The following is a 7,536-nucleotide window of genomic DNA, read 5'->3' on the forward strand; positions in this document are numbered from 1 at the left end:
TGAAGGGACTACAGCAGCTAAAGTGCTTGGTAAATATTGGCCGTGCAGATATCGGAATTGAAAATATTGTGAATTATCACGTTTGCTCACTGCATTTCATCAACAGTAAGGCATTATTTGTCTTTTTTCATGATTCCTTTGGTATCTAAAAAATCTCAGAAGTGATCAATCTGGCTGTAAATTTTTCTTCAGATGCGTTTTCATTTTGTATGGAAAAACCCACTTGAGAACCATGGACGATTAAAAAAAATTACAGCCAGATTTATCACTTCTGAAACTTTTTAGATGCCAAAGGAATCAACAAAAAACACATTAGTTGATGAAATGCAGTGAGCAAACGGCCAATGTTCGCCAAGCACTCTGGCTGTTGTTGTCCCTTCAGCTCTCGCTTCTATCTACCGTCATTTCTCCTCACTTTTGGAATTGTGAAGTAGGCTAAATGTCTCTCACGCTTATCCCGATTTCCATAATTATTTACAGGCAAAAATTGACAATTTCAGCGGTGGGGTTTTAACGGACCCGCTACGCTGGAAACAATGGTAAGTGCCTACCTGCAGTTCATCGCGTGTACTCCAGTTGGAGTAGCGTAGCAACAGTACGGGTCATGAGTCGTGACCCGACTGCCGTGAAACCTCCCTATATAAATAAATGTGACTTGACTTGACTTGATTGAACCTGTGGCCCCCTAAATCCCAATTTTTTCTGTGCCCCCCTGAAATTTGCCATGGTATGGCCCCAGGTTGGGAATCACTGTCCTAGAGAATCTTTGGTTGGAAGTGGCCAGGACACCTTCACACTGAACACTTGCAGCCGAATAACATGCATTGCCCGGGACGGCAGCGAGCGCAGTGGACACACGCGGTAATGCGGTGGCAACTCGCTGTAATGCAGGGATTCAGCAACTACACGTCAGTGAAAACATATTGAACCAGGGAGATAATAAAATGGCTGCGAAACGCCCGGCCGGGAGTTGGACCGAGGAGGTAGTTTGTCCCATCTGCCTGGATTTCTTCACCGATCCGGTGGCGCTGGACTGCGGGCACAACTTCTGCCGCTCCTGTATCACACAGAGTTGGGACAGGGAGGGGAGAAACTCCTGCCCGGAATGCAGAGAGGATTCTGCAAACCGCACCCTCAGGGTGAATCGGGCCTTGGTTAGACTGTCTGAGAAAGCTCGAACACTGAGCCTGAATCTCAAAGCGAAGAAAAGCAAACTTCAGTGCGAGAAACATCAGGAAGAACTGAAGCTGTTTTGTAAAACTGACAAGAAACTGATCTGTTTGATTTGTGCAACTGCGCGGGAACACAAGTCTCACAGCTTAACGCTGATAGAAGAAGCAATTGAATTCTACAAGGTAAAACCAAATCACTTTTGATCGCATCATTGTCTAATCTTTTCTTCCTTGTCTGACATTTTTATTCTCTGATCTGAAACCCAACCCCAGGAACAGGTGAAATCTTCTTTCGAATCTCTCACAGAAATGGAATCAGAGATCCAGAAAATGGAGCAGGAACAGAAAAAGAGCATTTCTGGAGTTCAGGTGAGGCTTTGTGCTATCGATTTAATGTTCTTGTGTGGATTTGATGCAGTGATGTGTGCAATAATTTGGGAGAGAGGGATGGGAGGAGTGGGAGGGGGGTGAGGAGAGGGAGATGGAGAGGGGGAGGAGAGAGTGGTGGGGGAGGGGAGGAGAGAGGGGAGAGGGAGAGAGGTGTGGGGAAGGGGGGAGATGGGGTACCACCATGAGGTACCATCTCCAGTTTAAATTCCATTTGGAATATTTTGGAGGACCAAGAAACCAAGAAATCAAGAACCTTTATAGAACTCAGTAGTTGAGAGCCAGAACTCTTGGTAGAGGTTGAGCAGCCAATGACTTTACTCCCTGGACCACAGCAGTCTGTGGCAGGTGTATAATATCATGAAATGAAATGATATGTTGGATGGTCAATCTCGTACCCTTAGTATGGGGATCGAGAATTTGAAGCATTTTGGTTTTAGCTGAGAGGGAAAAGATTTAAAATGAATGTGAATGACAACTGTGGAAGTACTAGGGTACATGGAACGAGCTGCCAGATGAGGTAGCATACTCGGGTACCGTAACAACATTTAAAAGATATTCAAACAAATTTGTGGAGAGCACCGTTTTAGAACTGTCTTGGCCAAATGCGGACAAGTGGAACTAGTGCAGATGGGGCGTGTTGGTCGGTATCTAACACTTTTTCATCATTGAGCTGACGGTCCCATGGGAGGAGGCTGTGGATGAGGCTTATGAAAGGAAAAAGCTTTGATATTCAAACCTTGCAGCAGAGGAGAGAGGTTGGAGTGTAAGGGTGTGTCCAGTGGCGGTGGGGTGCAGGGGCTTTGTAGCCAGTTCCACCGCAAGGCTCCTGAGGGAAGTAGGAGTCAGAGGGCAGGCACAAAGGAGGGCAAGAAAAGAACTTGCCAATGCTGCCGAACGGAGCAGTCACTGGCTGTGGCTGAAGAGGATAGATGATGTCTGGGCTGCCACGTGACCATCTAGAGACCAGCAATAAGACACACACCCAGGTCTGATCACCCTGCGGTGGGCCTGCCTCGACTGAGGATGTCTTGTGATAAAAGGCCGAAACACCCAGTGACGTTGAGGTACACAACTGAAGATGTGTCTGATTGTTACCAAATTCACCTGGTGGTCATACCCATGAATGTCAATTGTAGTGAAAATCTTAGGGATTGTAACACCCAGTCCTACTAATCAATCTTGCTGTGTGACTCTATGAAGTCTGTCATTCTAAGTGGTGCTGGTGTCTGCTACTTCTGATGACCTGGTTCTGTCCACTGAGGGTTAATGGACACATGAAATGGAATAGGCTGCAGGGAATTATACTGGGGAAATGGGAATTATTTGATTGTGCGTTACTTTCACATAATATTTCATAATTATCAAGACGAGTACTTAAATTGCCAAGGTAATGAAAGCTATGGATTAAATACATGTAAATGGGATTAGTGTGGATACGTACGGAGCCCAGCATGGACATGTTGGGCCGAATGGCATATTTCTGCACTCCAGAACTCGACATTGATTAGCTGATTGTCACATTCCATGTCATGAGGAAACACGGCAGAGTGACACATTATATATATTTTTTTAATTTAATTTTATTATTTATTTCGAACAGAATAAAAGAATAAAAAGCAAATGTGAAACAGCATACAAAAAACAAAACAAGAATATTTATAAAGTGTCATAAACAATGTCTATAAATAAATGAAATCATATGTGTCCGAAAAGCAGCAGGAAGAAGCCAAAGCTTATTAATTCCCACCCCTTATTCAATTGCTTGTAATTATCTTATACAAATGTAGCTGCTATATGTACACCATATGTACACCATCCACTATATGTACACCAAATTAGTTACATTTGAACACTAATCAAATATTTACAAAGCCATACAAAAAAGAGAAATAAAATAAAAAACCCGCATATACTATACAGTATCTTAGTCATATATACAACCCATCACTCTATAATCACCCTTCCCAATACAATCAGTATAACAAATATCCCACTCACCTATCCTCATTCCAATACCCCTTTAAACAAGTGTTTTTGTAAATCTTTTTAAACTGATTGCTATGCACATACTTTTAAGAGTTGTTGCGTACAGTTTTGGTCTCCAAATCTGAGGAAGGACATTATTGCCATAGAGGGAGTGCAGAGAAGGTTCACCAGACTGATTCCTGGGATGTCAGGACTGTCTTATGAAGAAAGACTGGATAGACTTGGTTTATACTCTCTACAATTTAGGAGACTGAGAGGGGATCTTATAGAAACTTACAAAATTCTTAAGGGGTTGGACAGGCTAGATGCAGGAAGATTGCTCCCGATGTTGGGGAAGTCCAGGACAAGGGGTCACAGCTTAAGGATGAGGGGGAAATCCTTTAAAACCGAGATGAGAAGAACTTTTTTCACACAGAGAGTGGTGAATCTCTGGAACTCTCTGCCACAGAGGGTAGTCGAGGCCAGTTCATTGTCTATATTTAAGAGGGAGTTAGATGTGGCCCTTGTGGCTAAGGGGATCAGAGGGTATGGAGAGAAGGCAGGTACGGGATACTGAGTTGGATGATCAGCCATGATCATATTGAATGGCGGTGGAGGCTCGAAGGGCCGAATGGCCTACTCCTGCACCTAATTTCTATGTTTCTATGTTTCTATGTTCTGTTTAAGAGTTTTTTTTAATTATGTTCCCCTCTCAAATTATACCCACCCTGTCTTTCCATAAACAGTTTTTGTATATTTCTTGGAAGTAAATTATTTCTTGCTTTGTACATGATTTGCGCAGTCTTAAATTTAACCAGATCAGTGAACTTCAGTGTATGTGACTTTAAGAATAATAAATTGGTATGTTCAAGATATCCAACGTTATTGATAATTCTTATTGCTGTTTTTTGTAATGTGCATAATGGCTGTAGGTTGGTTTTGTAGGTGTTAACCCATATCTCCACACAGTAACTCAGATATGGCAATATGAGTGTATTATACAGAGTATGTAATAATTTGTGGTCCAGAATGTGTCTTGATTTTCCCAATTTTGCTACAGACTTTGCCAGTTTTGCTTTGACGTGGTTTATATTGATTTGCATCTTTCATCTGACAGGAAGAGTCACACAACCTTCAGTCACTGATCACATCCCAGTTTGCTGAACTGCACCAGATTCTCACTGAGAAAGAGCAGCGCTTACTCGGAGATATCCGGGAAGAAGAGGAGAAGATTGTAAAAACAATGGAGAAAAATCTTCAAGAGATTCAAGAGAATTTAAATTCCATTCAGGAGGAACTCTCAAAATTACAGGGACAGATAGACCACAAGGACGGTGTGATATTTCTGAAGGTGAGGGGTTACACTACAATTGGCAAAGTGAAAGTGCACAGTAACAAAATGGTGGGTTAAATTTCTGAAATAAATGCTGCATTTACCAGTATTTCAGTACTAGGTCAATGTTCCATCTGTCGAACTACTCACCACATCCGACAATAATGCCCCAAATTCCAGTAAACTTCATGTATTTATCCTACTTCAACTTAAATTTATCTGCAATATTGTCTTCAGGCCACCCTGTGAGTTCCACATTCTTTTTACTGTTATTCTTGTAGAATTTATTAAAGGCCATCATACATTTCAGGTTTTATTTTTCTTCTCCCCATAAGTAGTGACAATATTTCCAACCCCCACACATTTAAATCTGCCGCTGATCTTAAAATGTTCCATCACATTATCTCTGACATGTTACAATAAAAGACAAATGGTGCAGGAGTAGGCCCTTCGAGCCATTCAATATGATCATGTCTGATCATCCACAATCAGTACCCCATTCCTGCCTTCTCCACATATCCCCTGACTCCGCTATCATTAAGAGCTCTATCAAACTCTCTCTTGAAAGCATCCAGAGAATTGGCCTCCACTGCCTTCTGAGGTAGATCATTCCACAGATTCACAACTCGGGGTGAAATGTTTTTTCTCATCTCTAAATGGCCTATGCCTTATTCTTGAACTGTGGCCCCTGGTTCTGGATTCCCTGAACATCAGGAACATGTTTCCTGCCTCTAGCATGTCAAATTCCTTAATAATCCTATATGTTTCAATAAGATCCCCTTCCATCCTAAATTCCAGACTATACAAGCCCAGCTGCTCCATTCTATCAATATATGACAGTCCCGCCATCCCGGGAATTAACCTTGTGAACCTAAGCTGCACTCCCTCAACAGCAAGAATGCCCTTCCTCAAATTTGGAGACCAAAACTGCACACAATACTCCAGGTTTGGCCTCACTTCAGTCTAGTACAAATGCAGAAGGACCTCTTTGCTCCTGTACTCAATTCCTCTAGTTTTGAAGCCCAACATGCCATTAGCTTACTTCACTGCCTGCTGGACCTGTGTGCTTACTTTCAGTGACTGATGAACAAGGACCCCAGATCTCTTTGTACTTCCCCTTTCCCCAATGACACCATTCAGACAATCTGCCTTCCTGTTCTTGTCACCAAGGTGGATAACCTCACATTTATCCACATTAAACTGCATCTGCCATGCATTTGCCCACTCGCCTAACCTGTCCCAAGTCCCTCTGCATCCTCATGGCATCCTCCTCACAGTTCACACTGTCACCCAGCTTTGCGTCATCTGCAAATTTGCTCATGTTACTTTGAATCCCTTCATCTTAATCATTAATGTATATTGTAAATAGCTGCAGTCCCAGCACCGAGCTTTGCGGTACGCCACTAGTCACTGTCTGCCATTCTGAAAGGGATCCGTTAATCCCTCCTCTTTGTTTCCTATCTGCCAACCAATTTTCTATCCATGTCAGTACCCTACCCCCAATATCATGTGCTGTAATTTTGCCCACTAATCTCCTATGTGGGATCTTATCAAATGCTTTATGAAAGTCCAGGTACACTACATCCACTGGCTTTCCCTTGTCCATTTTCCTAGTTACACCCTCATAAAATTCCAGATTAGTCAAGCATGAATTCCCCTTGGTAAATCCATGCTGAATCAGACCGATCCTGTTACTGCTATCCAAATGTGCCGCTATTTCATCTGTTATAATTGACTCCAGCATCTTCCCCACCACTGATGTCAGGCTAACTGGTCTATAATTCCCTGATTTCTCTCTCCCGTCTTTCTTAAAATGTGGGGTAACATTTGCGACCCCCCAATCCACAGAATTTGATCCTGAATGTGTAGAACATTGGGAAATGATTACCAATGCATCCATGATTTCTAGAGCCACTTCCTTAAGTACCCTGGGATGCAGACCATCAGGCCCTGGTGATTTATCAGCCTTCAGTCCCATCAGTCTACCCAACACCATTTCCTGCCCAATGTGAATTTCCTTCAGTTCCTCTGTCACCCTAGGTCCTCTGGCCACTAGTACATCAGGGAGATTGTATGTGTCTTCCTTCAGGTAGAAGGTACAGGAGCCTTAAGACTGCAACAACCAGGTTCAGGAATAGCTACTTCCCCACAGCCATCAGGCTATTAAACCTGGCTCGGACAAACTCTGATTATTAATAACCACTTTCTGTTATTTGCACTTTATCAGTTTATTTATTCATGTGTGTATATATGTACATTATGGTGTATGGGCACACTTATCTGTTTTGTAGTAAATGCCTACTGTGTTCTGTGTGCTTAAGCAAAGCAAGAATTAGGGACACATGACAATAAACTCACTTGAACTTGAACTTGAAGACAGATCCAAAGTACCTGTTCAACTCATCTGCCATTTCTTTGTTCCCTATAATAAATTCACCTGTTACAGTCTGCGTTCTTGGCTAGCTTACCTTTGTACCTTATCTTCCCCCCCCCCTCCCCCCCCTTGTATTACCTTTTTAGTTATCTTTTGTTGCCCTTTAAAAGTTTCCCAATCCTCACTCAGGCTTCCCGCTCATCTTTGTTACGTTATACTTCTCTTTTATTTTTATACTGTCCTGGTCTTCCCTTGTCAGCCATGGTCGCCCCTTACTCCCCTTGGAATCTTTCTTCCTCTTT

The 7,536-nt window shown here is 42.7% G+C and overlaps 1 long non-coding RNA gene across 1 annotated transcript; it reads left to right on the plus strand.

Annotated features, from left to right (window-relative positions):
* Positions 1–1,299: 1,299 nt before the first annotated feature.
* LOC116966278 lies at positions 1,300–4,704 on the plus strand. Its single transcript, XR_004409964.1, has 3 exons — positions 1,300–1,355; positions 1,446–1,541; positions 4,645–4,704. It is a non-coding gene; the product is annotated as an uncharacterized LOC116966278 (long non-coding RNA).
* Positions 4,705–7,536: the final 2,832 nt, after the last annotated feature.

This window comes from Amblyraja radiata, chromosome 36 (assembly GCF_010909765.2).
Source record: "Amblyraja radiata isolate CabotCenter1 chromosome 36, sAmbRad1.1.pri, whole genome shotgun sequence".
NCBI lineage: Eukaryota > Metazoa > Chordata > Chondrichthyes > Rajiformes > Rajidae > Amblyraja > Amblyraja radiata.